At 42.4% G+C, this 17,779-nt stretch overlaps 1 non-coding gene across 1 annotated transcript; it reads left to right on the forward strand.

Moving 5' to 3' along the window:
* The first annotated feature begins 16,915 nt into the window (after positions 1-16,915).
* LOC119806013 lies at positions 16,916-17,020 on the forward strand. The gene has a single exon (XR_005284069.1). It is a non-coding gene; the product is annotated as a U6 spliceosomal RNA (small nuclear RNA).
* The last annotated feature ends 759 nt before the right edge of the window (positions 17,021-17,779 follow it).

The raw sequence follows: 17,779 nt of genomic DNA on the forward strand, positions 1-17,779 counted from the left end.
GCTGCTGGCGGGGGCGCGCGCGCACGCTCCTGCGCTGTCGGCCGTCGGGGGTGGATAGAAGTGGGCGGGCTGTCACGGGATGGACGGGGGCGGAGCCTGGCGAGTTGGTCACGCCCCGGAATGTGGGCGGGGCTGCAGGTTGGCAGAAAGTGGCTGCGGAGAAAAAAGAATAGAAAAATGGGAACTGACTAGATGAACCGTTACAAATTAAGAAAAAGAAAATCAAAGGCTAAAAAGATGTTCGGGAGGCTTCTTTTGCTAGCTTAGTAACTCAAGACAGCACCTTAGCTTACTCTCTATTAGAACAGTAGTTATATTACTTCCCCAGCAGGTATAGTCAATATAAAACTAATTTAATACGGTGCGTGTAAATATAGTATGCTACAGGTTATGCTCAGAATACAAGTTCAAACTGCCTCAACCTCAGCTCAAACAAAAAAATCTCAGTGCTCAAACAAAAGCAAAAAGAAAAAAATGCTCAAACTAACCTGCAGAAGAATCCCATAGTCCAACACTGTAATAATTTAGGTCAGCAGTTCAGAACCTCTGGGCTGTAACCCCTTAGAGATTCAACGACCCTTTCACAGGGGCCGCATATCATATACTCTGCACATTAGGTATGCCCATTACAATTCAAAACAGTAGCAAAATTACAGTTATGAAGTAGTAAGGAAAATAATTTTATGGTTGGGGTCACCACAACATGAGAAACTGTATTAAAGGGTCACAGCATTAGGAGTTGAGAACCACTGCCTTAGGTTCTAATAGAACCAGACTTTCTCTCTTTCCCTCAGTTGAATCCTTGACTTTTCCAGAAAACAAGTGAATGAAATTCATCCTTGTGTTTGTTACATTGTTTTTTTTTCTTCCTCAGCACTCTGCAATTATTTGTTTCTTTGTATTCAACATCATTGCCTTTCTGTCTCCCTGGAATTTAAGAACTATTAGAAAAAGAAGGATGTGTCCGGCGGTTTGGCACACGCCTTTAATCCCAGCACTTGGGAGACAGAGGCAGGTGGATCTTAGTGAGTCCCAGGTCTCTAGACCTAGAATTGTGCAACACAATAACCAAACAAATCTCCTAATTAACTAAGGAATAGCAGGTATTTATATTTTATCTAGCTGAATCGTAACAACTTTAAAGGGTAAAGGCTATCTCTACTTTACAAATGAAAAATGTTAAAACCCAGACTCAGCTGAATTTAAGTAAAAATTCAAACCCAAGCCCAGCTGACAACAAAACTATATTATCACTCACTGGGTTGTGCTGCCTACTACATCAGAAAATCTCGAGAAGGCAACGCATCACAGTTCGAAGTTAGGAAAGACTTCCCATTACTCTCTGAGAAACCGCTGTCTTCCTCCTCTTCCAGGCAGTTGATTGTGTGTCAGTTTTCACCTTCACTAGAAAAGCACAATGATTGCACCTCCTCTTTCGGACCTAAAAAGAAGACCCAGTAGTGATAGGAACAAATTCTAGGCTTTCACTTAGATGCCACTGTCCTGATTTCCCCTGTGTATATCATCATGGCCCTTGTGGAACAAGAAAAAAATTGGACACCAGATAGATGAATGAGATGACACATAGAGTAATAAATGGGCTGCTTCCAATGGGTGGCCACTGATTGGACTAGAACTAGGACTTAACCACCAGGGCAACCCCGTGTTGGATAGCTAGCTACTGATGAAGTGGCTCTGGGTGGACAGTTCAACCACTCCCCAGTCCCACAATCCCACAGTCCCCACAAGAGCAAATGAGTTGGTGTGTCACCTTCATATCTTTCTCCTTTTCTCTTATTTTTTTTATTTTTCCAGATAGGGTTTCTCTGTGTAGCAGTGTTGGTTGTCCCAGAACTCACTTTGTAGACCAGGATGGCCTACAGACTTGCAGAAATCCACCTGCCTCTGCCTCCCAAGTGCTGGGATGAAAGGCATGTGTCACCACTGCCAGGACCATGGGCAGAGGGTGCCATGTGCACTTTCCTCTCTTTTAACCAAGAATAACAATTTTCTTTTTGATCTGGAATGAGAAAGGAAACCTTTAACTGGATACTCAATTGTAGGAGGAAGCCACTTGTTGGTTCCCAACTGCTCAGCCCCGAAATAATCACACAGAAACTGTATTAATTATATCACTGCTTGGCCCATTAGCTCTAACTTCTTATTGGCTAACTCTTACATCTTAGTTTAACCCATTTCTACTAATCTGTGTATTGCAAAAGGCTGTGGCTTACCGGCTAAAGTTCCCAATGTCTGTCTCCGGAGGCTTCATGGCTTCTCTCTAACTCTGCCTTCTTCCTCCCAGCATTCAGTTTAGTTTTCCCTGCCTAGCTCTGTTCTATCCTATCATGGGCTCAAGACAGTTTCTTTATTAACCAATGGTATTCACAGCATACAGAGGGGAATCCCACATCACTCAACCAGTATTTAAAATATTTGAAGGAATTTGCCTGTATCCATGAATTCACAGCATGCACTGAATCTTTCAGTGTGCGTTAAGCTATGTGAGCATTTTCTATGTAAATCTAATGTCCAATTCACCTCAACCTCATGCTGTACCTGAGATGCAAAGGCTGGGGTGTGAACTCAAGCAATCTGACTCTGAGGGACATCTGTGAACATCATCCTACACTTCATCCCCACTATGGCTAATCTATAAGGTAGATGTTAGCAAATCATCTCTGAAAACAAAACAGCAAACTGCTGCATGGCCTGGAAAACTCACTTCATGGGGCCTGGGGTGTAGAATGTGTGCTTAGGATGCACAAGGTACTAAAGTCCATTTCTCTCATCACAAAATAGATTTCAAGGACAAGTGCTAAGAAGACAAAACAAAGAGAACGAGGCTAAGTATCATGATTTAAATTTGAATCCTGGTACTAACAGATGCTTATTTCTCATTTCCTTTTCCTGTCCTCCAGTTTTTTCGTCACCCATGTGGTCATTGTCGCTACTTTCTTAGCACACAGAAGTGTGTAAAAGTTTTCTGATGTAATGGATTTGAAGAGTTTTTTAGATTTGTTTATTTTATGTGTATGAATGTTTTGCCTGCCTGTATGTCTGTGCATCATGTGTGTGTCTGGTACCCCTGGAGGTCAGATGAGTGCATCAGATCCCTTGGAAATGCAGTTACAAATAGTTGGGAGACACAATGTAGATATTGGGAAGCAAACTCAGGTCTTCTGCAAGAGTAGCCAGTGCTCTTAACCACTGAGCCATTTCTCTAGCCCCAAGATTTGAGGACATTTTATATTTTATAAACAAACTAAACCAGTGAATAAGATCCTTGCATGCAGAAGACAAAACCCAAGGTAGAGTCCCAAGAAGAGAGGAAAAGCAAGCCAGCTCAGGAGGGCTTGTCTCACTGCCCCATGTTTAACATGAGGGGCTTCTTCTCCCGTCCTGACCTTCCTCTCCCCTTTCCTGCTATCCTTCACTTCAATCTCCCCTGCTATATTCAAGAGTGAAAAATATTCTCCCAGCTCCTTGAAGACTCTTTGAAGTAACTCAAGATGGAAAGGCTGACTGAAGGAGTGTGGAAGCTTCCCAGAGCCTCCAAGTGCTCCTGGGAGTTCTTCAATCCCTAAAAATGCAGACTTCCCAACACTAGGCCCTGCTGCTTAATGAGAAAACCTATCCGTTTCTGAGAAGCTTTTGTGGCTTAGCCTCCAGTCCTCACAAACTTCAGTAGCATCCTCTTTACCTGCCAATCCAGCTCATCAACACAGTAATTAAGTTTCCAGCTGCTGAAAAACAACTTGTCCAAAGCAGGCAGAAATTGAAATGAAGTCATGTTTCCTGATTCAAAATTGTTCAGATGTGAATTCAGGATAGACAGCAAAATTTTGGGACTGCCTATCTTATCCAACTAATTTTGCATAGCCCCAGCCCAAGTTACACGAACTATGGCATATTCGCTCTCATTGTGCCTGCGAAAGAGCTTAACCATTAAATGGATTGAAATATCATTTTGTAGGTTTGTTTCTGGGCCTTTAAGTTTTGGGGGATTATATATTATTACATCATTTCCCCCTTCCCTTTTCTCTCTTTGTTATACCCAAATCCGTGGGGTCCCCACAAAAGCCAACAAAGGAGACAGAGTCCCATATGTAAAAGCAAAGAGCCTTTTTAATCAAGTTTGCAAACTCGGTCTCTTGGCATGTCCAACATATGGGAATAACCAGAGAGCCCCAAGAATTGGGTTTTTATCGTAGTAAAGGTGGGGGTGAAGGGTCTCTGAGGTTCAGGACCCCTGATTGGCTGACATTTGTCTAGGGGCAGCGGTTGGAATATCAGGCTTTTCCTTTTAATGGTCTGCCCTTAAATGAGGGTTGGGTTATCTCAGTTTGTGGTTCTTTTCTGCCTCCAGGTATTGCTTCAGGGAAAACCGCTGAGACCCAGGCCTCCTATTTAAATTCAGAGTCCAAGGTGACATGGTTGGAAGTAAAGAATTTCCTTTGGGTGACCAATTATCATGGCTGGCCCTCACACCTTCAAACCCTGCAAGGTACCACCATTCCCTCTTTCAAATTCATGGCATGGTTTCTTTTTTTAATTGCTGTGAGATATATATATACATATATATGTATGTATATGTGTGTGTGTGTGTGTGTGTGTGTGTGTGTGTGTGTGTATCAGGACCTGCTTTTAACAAGCAAGAAAGGAACCTATCTATATTTAAGAAAATATTATAGAGACATTAATGAGAATATAATTACTTTAACCAAAATCATGAAAGTGGGTATTTTTAAAAATAATATAAAGTATATGCCATTATTAGAATTGTTCCAGTGATATGATTATAAGACAAGGAGAGCAGAGCCCTGTGTGCGAGTTTAAATTAAAATTTCCAGCAAGTATAAAATATCTCCCAGGATTTTTCAGACAACACATGCTGTCCCTACTGATTGAAGTAGAACAGTTCAGTTTCAGTCCTAATTCAGTGTAGAACAATGGGTTTCAAGATGTGGTCCACAGGTTCTTCAGGTAACCTGAAACTCTTTTCATAATAATACTAATTAACTATTGTCTTTCCCCCATGTTGATATTTATACCAACGGCCCCAAAGGACTCTGGTTTAAATTGCCGGTGCTTTGTCAGAAAGCACCATACACTGTGTCATAACAGCCATTGTATTCCTTACAAAATGGGCTGGTACTAAACAATATGTCAGTTTCACTTAAGAATGTCTTTTATGAAGCAGTTAAAAAAAAAAGTTAATTTCTATGGCTCCAGGCCTTTGATGACAAGTCTTTTGCTCTTCCGTATGTTGAAGTGGAAATTCCGTATGAAGCCCTTTTTTCAAAGTTTATTGAGCTGAAATTCACAGAACAGTTAATTAATCATGTTAAAGCAAACAAGCCAGTGGCACGTAATAGCATCAGTGTTACGCAACCGCCTCCTTCATCCCGTCCCAGCATTTCACCCTCAAAAAGAAAATCCTGGGACCTACACTATCTCAAGGAAGAGTTGCAGGTGAACTGGTTTCTTATTTTAAGGAACACTATTTTTACATAAAAGAATGGTTAGCATGCAACCTCCAGTTTGTCATAGTTGGTTATTTGGCTTAATTGCCTCAAAACTTCTATGAAGTTTGTAACTTCATGAAAAACAGTTTATTGCATTTGTTACAATAATAAAATCAACTGGTGGTGCTTTGTTATAAAAATAAAACAATAGATGCACACCTTTGATCCCAGCACTTGGGAAGCAGAGGCAGGCAAATTTCTAAATTCAAGGTCAGCCTGGTCTACAGAGGAAGATCCAGGAATCAGAGAAACCCTGTCTCAAAACAAAACAAAAGGGTTTTTTTCTACTGAGTGGTAATACTAGCAAAAATGAATATTTGATAACACATAATGAAATGAGCCAAGAACACTACATAAACAAGTGAACTAGTATTTTCCATAGGATTAATTCAGTATCTTACCAAGTCATACCCATTCCAAGTAGAAGACAGACCCATGAATTTTAGTGCAGTAAAGTCCTAAAAGTTCATTTATATAAATTACCCAACCAAACTTTAGACTCCGGCAAGTTTTAATATATCAAGAAAAAAATACATACAAGTATCTCATTTGTATGAGACAAGATTTCTTTAGTACTTTCACCAGAGAAAATTGCCACAAATCAAATGCAAAAGCAGATGTAACAGTGCAGGTTTCTCATACAGACAAGCAAGTGCACACACATGCACATAAATAATATATATACATACATAATATATATACATAAATATATAATATAAATAATATATATACATAAATTATATATATATATATATATATATATATACCAAGACAGAGTTTCTCTGTAGCTTTGGAGACTGTCCTGGAACTAGTGCCTGTAGACCAGGCTGGTCTCAAACTCACAGAGCTCCACCTGCCTCTGCCTCCCGAGTGCTGGGATTAAAGGCATGTGCCACTGCCAACTGACTAAATTTTAATATTTTTAAAGGAAGAAGAAGAAAGGAAGTTGAGAGAAGGATGTGTAATGGAATTCAGAAGAAGTTGGAGGGGAAATAGAGGTGGATAGTGATCAGATTCCATTGCATGCAAGTATGAATTTTCAGATAATAAGGAACTCACCCAATCCCAGCACTCAGGAGGTAGAGGTAGGCATATCTCTGTGAATTCAAGACCAACCTGAAAAACAGTGCAAGTTCTAGGCTAGCCAAAATAACATAATGAGACGTTGTCTCAAAACAAACAAAAAAGACATATATACAAATGGCCAGCAGGTATATGAAAAAAAACAAACTTCACTAATCACCCAGGAAATATATATTAAAGCAGAAGTATGCAATCTGAGGAGGTGGCTCAACAGATAAAGTGCTCACTGCACAAGCATAAGGGACTGAATTTTGGACCCCAATAGCCATGTAAAAAACCAGGCATAGCAGAGAATGACAGAGGCAGGAGGATCCCAGGAGCTCAATGACTAAGCAGTCCAGCCGATCAGCGAGCTCCAGGTTCAGTAAGAAACCCTGTCTCAAAAAATAAGGTGGTGTACAATAGAGAAAGACAGCAAACATAGACCTCTGGCCTCCACATGAACACCACACACACACACACACACACACACACACACACAGAGTTAGCTTACAAAAAAAGGGTTGAGGTGTATTGCTCAATGGTAAATGTATGCTTGTATTTTTAACATGAGCAAGGCCCAAATCAAACATCCAGCACCACCGCATGCCCAAAATAAACAGACATGAAGAAAGAATACAATTCCTTTTAGGATGATTATTATCAGTAGGACAGGCAAACAAATGCTGGCGAAAATATAGAGAAAAGGGACCTTCACTCTTGGTTGGGATGTCAATCAGTAAAGACAGTATGGAAAACAAATGAAAATACTTTAAAAAAAATAAAAGTAGGGCTGTGATGTAGCCCAGTTAGCAGAGTACTGCCAGACATACGTGAAACCCTGGGTTTGATCCCCCCCCCCCACCTCATGACTACATATACCCGGAGCAGTGGCACATGCCTGTAATTCCAGCACTTGGGAGGTAGAGACAAGGTCAGAAGGTCAAAATCATCCTTGGCTACAGAGTGATTTTGAAGTCAACTTGGACAATACAAGATCATATCCAAAACACTAAAAATAGAATCAGAATAAGATCCAACAATCTGCCAGGCAGTGGTGGCACACACCTTCAATACCAGCACTCGGGTGGCAGAGGCAGGTGGATCTCTTTGAGTTTGAGGCCAGCCTGGTCTACAGAGCAAGTTCCAGGACAGGTTCCAAAGCTACACAGAGAAACCCTGTCTCGAAAAACCAAGAGAGAGAGAGAGAGAGAGAGAGAGAGAGAGAGAGAGAGAGAGAGAGAGAGAGAGAGAGAGAGATTGATTACTGGTTACATATCCAAAGAAAATGATGTCATATGTAGAACAAACATCTACCAACCTACCAACTTGTGTTCATTGCAGCATCATTCATAATAGTCAAGCAATGGAAGGAATCCAAGTGTGGATTTCAACAGCCGATGAGTGGATAAAGAAATGTGGTCTATATGAGTTAGCATATTACAGTAGCACAAGTGATTCCTATTGCCCTCTCAGGGAGAGCTACCTACAGCCTAGCATCAGCAGCGGAGACTGAAAACCGTGGGAGGTAGAAGGCCTGGGTTCCTGACTCAGCTGAACCACTGACTCACTGACTGATCCAACCTCACCAGTAGAGCCTCAGTTTTCCCATCCAGAAAATGACAGGGTAGGATGTCATGTCTTGTGGAACCTGCCAGGTCTTCCATCATCCTCTGATTAAAGGATCTACCTCCCTTTGTTTGATGACTGCATTGGAGAATCGGAGATTTATGCCTTGAAAGGACTCAAGGACAGGATGTCTCCCTGGCACCCACATCCTATTTCACAAATTAATAAACTGAGGCATAGAGAAGTTAGACAATTGGTTTAGCCATGTTGCAGGAATGGGGTGGGGGGCGACGGGTCCAGTGGGGAAAGGAGAGGGCATCGTCTATTGTTCAGCCACCACAGGCTTCCACAAACACTCTGCAGATCCCGTAGGGATGCAAATCTCACTTGAGCCTCCACTAGGTTAACAAGCTTGATGGATGCTTCACGTTACTAACTAAATCCACCTTTAAAAGGTCAGGTGCGCCCCTAAATTCTCCCAGGAAAGGCAAAGGAAATGAAATTGGCAAGAAGTTAGACAAGGGGAAGGATGGGGCAGGCTTCTCCTTCTCTTCCTCCCCCCACCCCTTCGCCCCAGTGTAACAAGACACACCCCTCTCAGCGTCCAGTTCTCTCTGCCACAAGCTTCCCTGCAGCCTGGGCCAACTCACCAGCTACAAATAGAACCAGAACCCACTGAAAATAGCTTCTCTTCCCTCCTGTCCAGGCTCACTAGGACACCCTGCCCCACTGAGCAGACCACAAGCCAAGAACTCAGATAGAGGGGTTATGGACCACCATCCTGGGAGAAGGAGTAACAGTAATAGCTGACTCTTTAGTGCTGGCTCACAGCCAGCATTATATCCTCTTCCTGGCTACAGTTCCCAGGAAGCCAAAAATGAAGGTCCCTAGCTTGGCAGTGGTGGTGCATGCCTTTAATCCCAGCACTCTGAAAGCAGAAGCTGGTGAATCTCTCTGTGAGTTTGAGGCTAGCCTGGTCTACAAAGTGAGACCAAAACAAACAAACACACAAATGAACAAAACAGCGAGTTCCAGGATAGCCAGGGCTACACAGAGAAACCTTGTCTTGAAAAAAACAAATAAAGGAAGAAAGTCTGGGCTATTGGCTTGATTCAACAGTGCACTTAATATTCAGAGAGGTAAGGTGCTTTCCCCAAAGCCACACAGCCAATGGGAGGTACAGATGGAGTCTGAATCCTCTCCTTCCAATAGGTGAACCATTGTAATACATTCATCTCCGTGCAAGGCCAACTAGCTCCAGATCCTTGAGGCTGAAAATGTTAACATAATTAGTATCAGGGCCATGCCAGGCTAGACCACTCATCCTTGATAAGCAAATTTAAAATGCCAAATTAATAATGGCAAAGAGTTATTCGCTGTGACCCCATTGGAAAGAGACAAAGAGATTATGTGTCCTCCAATCCAAGTCCATCGTCATGGTCCTAACTTGAGGGTCAGATTAAACAGAGGACAAAAGATATGACTATTTGCCGGTGGTGGTGACACACATCTGTAATCCCAGCACTCAGGAGGCAGAGGCAGGCAGATTTCTGTGAGTTCAAGGCCAGCCTGGTCTACAGAATAAGTTTCAGGACAGGGCTACATAGAGAACCCTGTCTCAAAAAACAAAACAAAAAATGAGGGGGAGTGGGGAGGGGGAGGGAGGTGGGAGGAGGTGAAAATTTATTATAATAATAATAATAATAGTAAAAAGAAAAAATGAATATGTAAGTATTCATTTGTCCTTCACTGTCTCAGGGTCCTGCAGAAAGGCGGTCTATAGTTGTGAGCACTCTAAGTCCCCTTTCTGGCTGGTACCAGGCTCAGCAGCTTCCTTCTCCCAGATGTCCTGGGGGGAATTTCAATCCCTTGGGACATCTTGTTTCAATAGTTCGGAGAGCCAGAAAGCCAAATACAGCTCCAGTTTAAGAATGTCTTCATTCCCGACATGCCAGTTACAAAGGGAGCTCAGATCATCCAGGCTCTCCTTTGACAGCTAGAGAAACTGAGGCACACAGTGAGAGCGGACTCTTCTCAAAGCAGGCAATTAATGAGTAAATCAAACACCCAGGTCTCTTGGTTCAGAGGCCAATTGTTTTTGCAGAGCTGAGGCAAACAGAATCACCCTTGTTCCCTGTCTGTGGAAACCCTGTGGGGTTTTTTTTTTGTTAGTTTGTTTTTGTTTTTTGTTTTTTGTTTTGTTTTTTAACTTTTCGGCTTCAACAGAGCAAAGAGCTCAGAGCTCCTACTCGCTTCCCCGAGCTCCCAGACACCAAGTCTGGCAGACAGGGCATCCTGAGATCACCTCTTCTTCCTGCTCTGCCCAGGGTGTTTAATGATCTAGGGAAGAGAGCAAGCAGCAGGACATAAATCATGGGTAACACAGGCTGGCTTTCTCCTTTGCTGAATGTGAAGCCGACAGGACCCAGCAAGGGGAGAGAATTTGCAGGAATTTGCTGGCTCATTTAAATCCAAGGTCCAACTGCACACATTTCTCCTCCTCCTGGGAGCTAGATGTGTTTTGCTCTGCCCCAAGATCCCATCTGTTATAAAGTAATTCTCTAAGCGGTCTTACCTTCGGCAGTAATGACAAAGGAGGAGAGAATGAAGCCAAGGGAGCTCCGCTGGGGAGGAATTAAGTTATTTAAGAAATGTTTCAGAGGTATGAAACAATTTTACAACTAGTGTGTCAGAAAATCTCAATTCCATTTCCAGCCCAGCTACGCCTCTCTAGAGTCTGCCAGACAGGCTGTTTCCCTTAAACTAAGGAGCTAGGTGAGATGCACACACTCCCTCAATCTTTTCTTCCTCCCTTTCTCCTTTATTTCTTTCTGAACATGTGCATTAATTTTGACAGAGGATCTATATGTAATCTCAGCTGGTCTAGAACCTACTATGTTGACCAAGCCGGCTTTGAATCTGTCTAATTTCCCACCTTAAGGGAAATTAAAAGCTTAGCAACCACAGCTGGTTCTCACTCTCTCTTCCTCTCTTTATGTTTTTCTTTTCTTTTCTTTTTTCTTTCTTTCTTTCTTTCTCTCTTTCTTTCTTTCTTTCTTTTTTTTTTTTTAGATGGAGTCTCATGCAGTCCAGACTGGCCTCAAGTCTGCTGGGTAATGAAGGATAACTTTGAACTTCTGATTCCCGTTTCCACCTCCAAAGTGCTGGGATTACAGGCATGTGTCACTGTACCCAATTTATATGGTATAAAATCTAACCCAGGGTTTTGTACTTGTAAGGCAGGTACTTCACTAACTGAGCTACATCCTCAAACTCAATCTCTCTCTCTCTCTCTCTCTCTCTCTCTCTCTCTCTCTCTCCCCATCCCTTGTCTCAAGTGATGGGGTGGAACTTAGAGCTTCATGCTTGTTTGACTATACATCCAACCCTCAGTCAATCTTTTTGCTGCCAGCACTGGTTGAACATTCCCTTTGATTGAGCGCAGGGACAAGTTCTGCTCATGCAGCAGTGAAGAATACAAGCCCGGCCTGCTTTCCTGAGACTCACAGACTAGTCAGGAAAGCAAAGAAGCCCAGATTAGTGCTCAGATGGAGAAACTGAGAATTTGTGGTCGCGAAGATGTAGAAGAAGCCACCCTAGATGCAGTAAGGTCCAGATGACATTGCTTTAGAGACTAAAAGGGGGAATAGAGTAGACCACTGAGGAATGGGGGCTGACATCTGTAATACCAGCATTCAGAAACTCAAGGCAGGAGGTTCGGGATCTCAAGGCCATCCTCTGCTACATAGCTAGTCTGAGGACATTCTGGACTACATGAGATCCTGTCTCAAAATGAACAAAATCAAGCAAATAAAACAGATGTACATTCGATAAAACTTGAGGGGAGAGAAAATGGACACAGCACAAAGACCCAGAGGCAAAGGATGGCTGATCTATTCCTTGAACCACTGAAGCAACAAACTGAAACAGGCATTGGTTTATTTAAGCAACTTACTGTGGTCCTAAGAGGATAAGGATGCCGAAATTATATGACTTAATGTGGTGTTAGTCATAAAGTGCAGGCTGGGTTACACACAGTCACATTCTTTCACTATGACAAGTGCTTCATCAGCACCTCTAGGAATAGCCCTGTCCCAGCAACTCTCCGGACGATGCCGGGTCCTTTTATTGTACGTATTCCATCTGTTCCCCTATGTCCCACATTCCCAGCGTTTTAAACAGGTTGAGGTTCTACAGATTGACGTACCCATTCTCCCTTGTCAGGGTACATGTGGCACAAAAGGACAACTACTATGATACGTTTGCCTCTGGCTCTCCAGAAATATCACAGGATTATATTCAGCCAGAGCCATTTTTGACTCTCAGACCAAAGACCTGGGAAATTGCCCATGAGCCCATCTATAGGAAATTAGGATTTAAAGGCCCAAATCAGGAGCTCCACCATGTATCTAGAAATTAGTCTCGTCGGGTAGTGGTGGCACACACCTTTAATCCCGGGAGGCAGAGGCAGAAGGATCTCTGTGAGTGGAAAGCCAACCCGCTCTATAGAGCGACTTCCAGGACAGGCTCCAAAAAGCAAGACAGAGAAAGTCTGTCTCAAAAAACCAAAAAAGAAGAGAGAGAGAGAGAGAGAGAGAGAAAGAGAGAGAGAGAGAGAGAGAGAGAGAGAGAGAGAGATTAGTCTATTAGTCTTTTGTTTTCATCAAAGACTCAAAGGAATCAACTGACTCTGTCTTAGGCAAAGAGGTAACCAATCCAGCCTTGTAGCTTCTGAATTTCCCTTGTTTGTGAGCATGATATTATACATGTAGTCTTAAAACTAAAGAGAACAAGAAGCTGTCATGGTGGCCATGATTTGCAGGACTTAGGAGGCAGAGGCAGATGGATCTCTGTGAGTTTGAGGCCAGCCTGGTCTACATAGTGAGTTCCAGGACAGCCAGGGCTACATAGTAAGACCTTGGAGAGAAAGAGAGAGAAGAGAACAAGAAATGAGTTTCCCAGCTGAGTAAGGGCGTGTGAGACACTCTGCCTTTATCAGAATTGTTGCACAACTTCCCAGAGCCTTGATACACTAATGCACATTGTGATTACACAAAAGAAAGTTACAGCCGGGCATGGTGGCTCAGGCCTGTCGCCCCTGCACTTGATAGGTCAAAGCAAGACGAGTGCCACAAGTTTGATGCCAGCCTACATAGTGAGTTCTGGGCCAGCTTGGGCTGCAGAGTGGGTACCCTGACTCAAACCACAATAACAAAAAGGAAATTGTAGCGTTTGCAGAACAAATTCCTGGGACTTTTAAACCCACTTTGAAAATGCTGTATACTGTCTTCCTAATTTGGTAAGCATATGTTCTCATATACAGCGTGAGCTCAAACTGTATTTTAGATGAATGAATGGGTGTCTAGATCCTGACTGTTGGCCTCTAGTCAGAGAGCATTCTCCCTTTTTGTTTCTTCGGCTGGTCAGTTTTGACACAGGGTCTCACTATGTAGCCTTGACTGGCTTGGAGCTTGCTATGCAGACTAGGCTGGTCCAAACTCACAGATTCATCTGCCTCTGCCTCACAGCACTGGGACTAAAGAAGTATGTCACCATACTTGGCTAGCTTCTGCTTTTGGAGCCTTATGTTTATCTCCTACAACAAAGTACAGCAAAATATTTCTATGAAGAACCAGACAATCAGTTTTTAGCCTTTGTAAACCATATACAGTTCTACAGCCTCTTCCTCACTCCCTTCCTCCCTTCCTTTTCCTCTCCCCCCACCCTTTCTTTCTTTCATCCTTTCTTCATTCATTCATTTCTTCCTTCCCTCCCTCCTCTCTCTGAAGCATGAAAACTTCTTACCTCTCAGGTCAAGAACACAAGCTAGTGGTAAGGGCAGCACAAGACTGTGGCCTGACCCATAGTTTGCTGGCTCATGTTCAACCATGCTCACTACATCTAGGAATGGTGTGCAGAAATTTCTGCATTTTGGTCTTGTTGGTCCTTTTAAACCAACCTAGACAGTAGCCACTGAGCTACTTCCCTTTTCTAAAGCATTAGTTTTTGGGATGGTTCAGTGGTAGAGCACCTGTTTAATACACTTGGTTCAATCTCCAGTTCTTCTACACACACACACATACACACACACACACACACACACACACACACACACACTAGCAATACCTTATTGAAAGAATAACACACCCACTTGCAGATGTTCAAGAGGATGCTAACAGAGAATATGGGATAAAACTTCCAAATTGCCAGGCAGAGGTGGTGCACACTTTTAATTTGCTGTGCTGTGGCTGCTATAGGCAAACTTAGTGTCAGGGACTGGAGCAATGGCTCAGCAGTTAAGAGGACCTGGTTTAAGGTCCCAGCACCCACAAGGAAGCTTACAAATGTCTGTAATTCCTGTTCCAGGGAATCCATCACCCTCCTCTGTCGTCCTTGGGCGCCAGGCATACAGATGATGTACAGGCATAGCTTCAGGAGAAATACCCATGCACATAAAATAACTAAAAAGACAAAAACAAAAAATTTCTGTCAACCACTTTGCAGGTCCCCTCTCATTGGACCTCAAGCTGGTTGTAAGAGGCAAGTTAATATGATCTCCACTGATGCGCCGAGAGGCTAGTTAACGTGCTTACCTGCTCAGAGTCAGATAATAAGTACAGGACCCACATTGTAAAAGCCGGTCTTCCTGGCTCCACAGTCAGAATCTGTTTCACTGTCTCCTGATGTGAACCACTTCCCTGAGCTCATGATCAAGGTATTCATAGTCAATTTCTTACAGTGTCATATTTAATTACAGAGAACATTAGCTTGATTGATAAATGTTTCTCATGCTAGCCTTCATTCAGACTCTGTATGGATTGATTTCTTGCATTCACCCAAGTTCAATATTTGAGTTAAAATTCCATTGGGTTCTTGGCTCAGAAATAGATTTATATAAATATACCCAGTTGGTTTTTGACAGATGCCAAAGTAATCCAATAGAGGGGAAAAAATCGCTTTTTCAAAAATGGTATCTAAGTAATTGACTATCCACAGGCAAACGAATAAACTTGGATCACATAAAAAAAATTAACTCGAAATGGATTTTACAGCTTAAATGTAAAATGTAAAACTATACAACTTTTAGAAAGAAAAAAGAAAATCTTTGAAACCTGGGGGCTAGGCAAAAAGTCTTTAGATACAACATCAAAATATAACCCATAAAGGAAAAACTAGTAAGTTTATCAAACTTATCAAAATTAAATACTCTATTAACCTTATCAAAATTAAAAACTCTATTGACAACAGGAGTTGAAAAACTTACAGACTCGAAGAAAATATTTGTAAACTATATACTCAGCAAAGAACTCACAACACCTGACAGTTAAAACTCAGACACCCAGATATGGTGGCACACGCTTATAAGCCCACTCAGGAGTCTGTGCCAGGATTGTGAGTTCAAGGCCAGCTTGTATTATGTCATAAGTCCCAGACTAGCCGGGGTTATATAGTGAGACTTTGCCTCAAAAAAAAATTAAAAAAATAAAAATAAAAAACAAAAAACAGTCAAATAGTGATGGTTTTCAAGAAAATCATGTTGAATAGAGAAAAAAAATCCAGGCAGGAGAGATGGCTCTGCAGGTAAAAGCATTTATCACCAGACTGACAATTTACGTTTGATCCCTGGAACCCATATCATGGAAGGAAGGAGCCAACTTATGAAAGCTATCCTTTGACCTCAACATGCATTCACCCACATATAGACAAACATCACACACACACACACACAACACACACACAAACACCACATACACACACCACTACCACCACATACACACCACACACACACTGCTGCCACTACACACACATACTACTACCACACACACACACACACACACACACTGCTGTTAACACACACACACACACACACACACACGGACGAAGGCTGCTTATTCATTTCCAGCCATCCAGACCTGAAATAATCACACAGAAACTATATTAGTTGAAACACTGCTTGGCCGATAAGCCTATAGAGCTTCTTATTGACTCTTATATCTTAAATTAACTCATTTCTATTATTTTATATTTTACCATGAGGCTCATGGTTTACTGGTAATGTTCCGGTGTGTCTGTCTCCTTTGGCAGCTACATGGCATCTCCCTGACTCGGGCTTCTTCTCTCCTCTATCTCTCCTTGGAAAATTCCCACCTTGCTCTATTCTGCCCTGCCAGAGGCCCAAAGCAGCTTCTTTATTAACCAATGGTAACAAAGAACATTCACAGCATACAGAGGGGAATCCCATTATCACATACACACACAAACACACACTATTAGCACATTCACAGTTAGCACTACACACACCACTACTACCACACATATACACACACACCACTCACTACCCACCACACACACACACATACACACACACCACTACCCACCACACACACACACACATACACACACACCACTACCCACCACACACACACACACACACACGCACATACACACACACACGAATGAATGAATGAATAAACAAATAAATAAATAAATGGCTGGAGAGAGAGATGGCTCAGCAGTTAAGAGCTCTTGCTATTCTTATTCCAAAGAACATGAGTTCAGTTCCTAGCACCCACACTGGATAGCTTGCAGCTGCCTGTGACTCTAGCTCCAAATCTGATACCCTCTTCTAGCCTCCTCTAGCACTAGTGCACATGTGGCATGCATACACACAGACAGACACACACACACACACACACACACACACACACACACTTAAATAAAAACTAAAAATAAATCTTTTTTTAAAGGATGAAAGTATGCTCACACCAACAGCAACTATACTAAAATTGGAACAATACAGAGAAGATTAGCATGGTCTCTGTGCAAAGATGACTCAAATCCATGAAGTATTCCATATTTTTAAAAAAATGATGAGCAAAAAAACCAAAAAAAAACAAAAAAAATGATGAGCTGGGAGGTGGTGGTGCAGGCCTTTAATCCCAGCATTTAGGCAGAGGCAGCTAGATCTCCATGAGTTTGAGGACACCCTCATCTACAGAGTGAGTTCTAGAACAGCCAGGGCTGTTACACAGAGAAACCCTGTCTCGAAACAACAACAACAACAACAACAACAAAACTTAAAAATACTATCTCAAGCCATGTAGTGGTGATGCACACCTTTAAACCCAGAATTTGGGAGGCAGAGGCAGGTGAATCTCTGTGAGTTCAAAGCCAGCCTGGTCTACAAGAGCTAATCCCAGGACAGGCACCAAAGCTACAGAGAAACCCTGTCTTGAAAACAACAACAACAAAAAAACCTATCTCAAAAGCATACATACTTTGTTAAGGTTAATCTTGATTTTTAACCTTACAAGTTCTCAAATCACCTAGAAGACAAACTTCTGTAAAAGAGTTTCTTCCTTCCTTCTTTCTTTATTTTTCTTCTTTTTTTAATTTTTTTTTCACAACAGGGCTTCTCTGGTTAGTCCTAGCTGTCCTAGAACTCGCCTTGTAGACCAGGCTGACCTCGAACTCACAGCGATCCGCCTGCCTCTGCCTCCCAGGTGCTAGGATTAAAAGCGTGCACCACCACCACCTGGCTGTAAGCGAGTTTCTAGGTTAATTGAGGTGTGGAGACTTATCCTAAGCACAGATAGTCCCGTCTTATAGACTGGGGCGCC

This window comes from Arvicola amphibius, chromosome 1 (genome assembly GCF_903992535.2).
Source record: "Arvicola amphibius chromosome 1, mArvAmp1.2, whole genome shotgun sequence".
In the NCBI taxonomy this organism is placed as follows: domain Eukaryota; kingdom Metazoa; phylum Chordata; class Mammalia; order Rodentia; family Cricetidae; genus Arvicola; species Arvicola amphibius.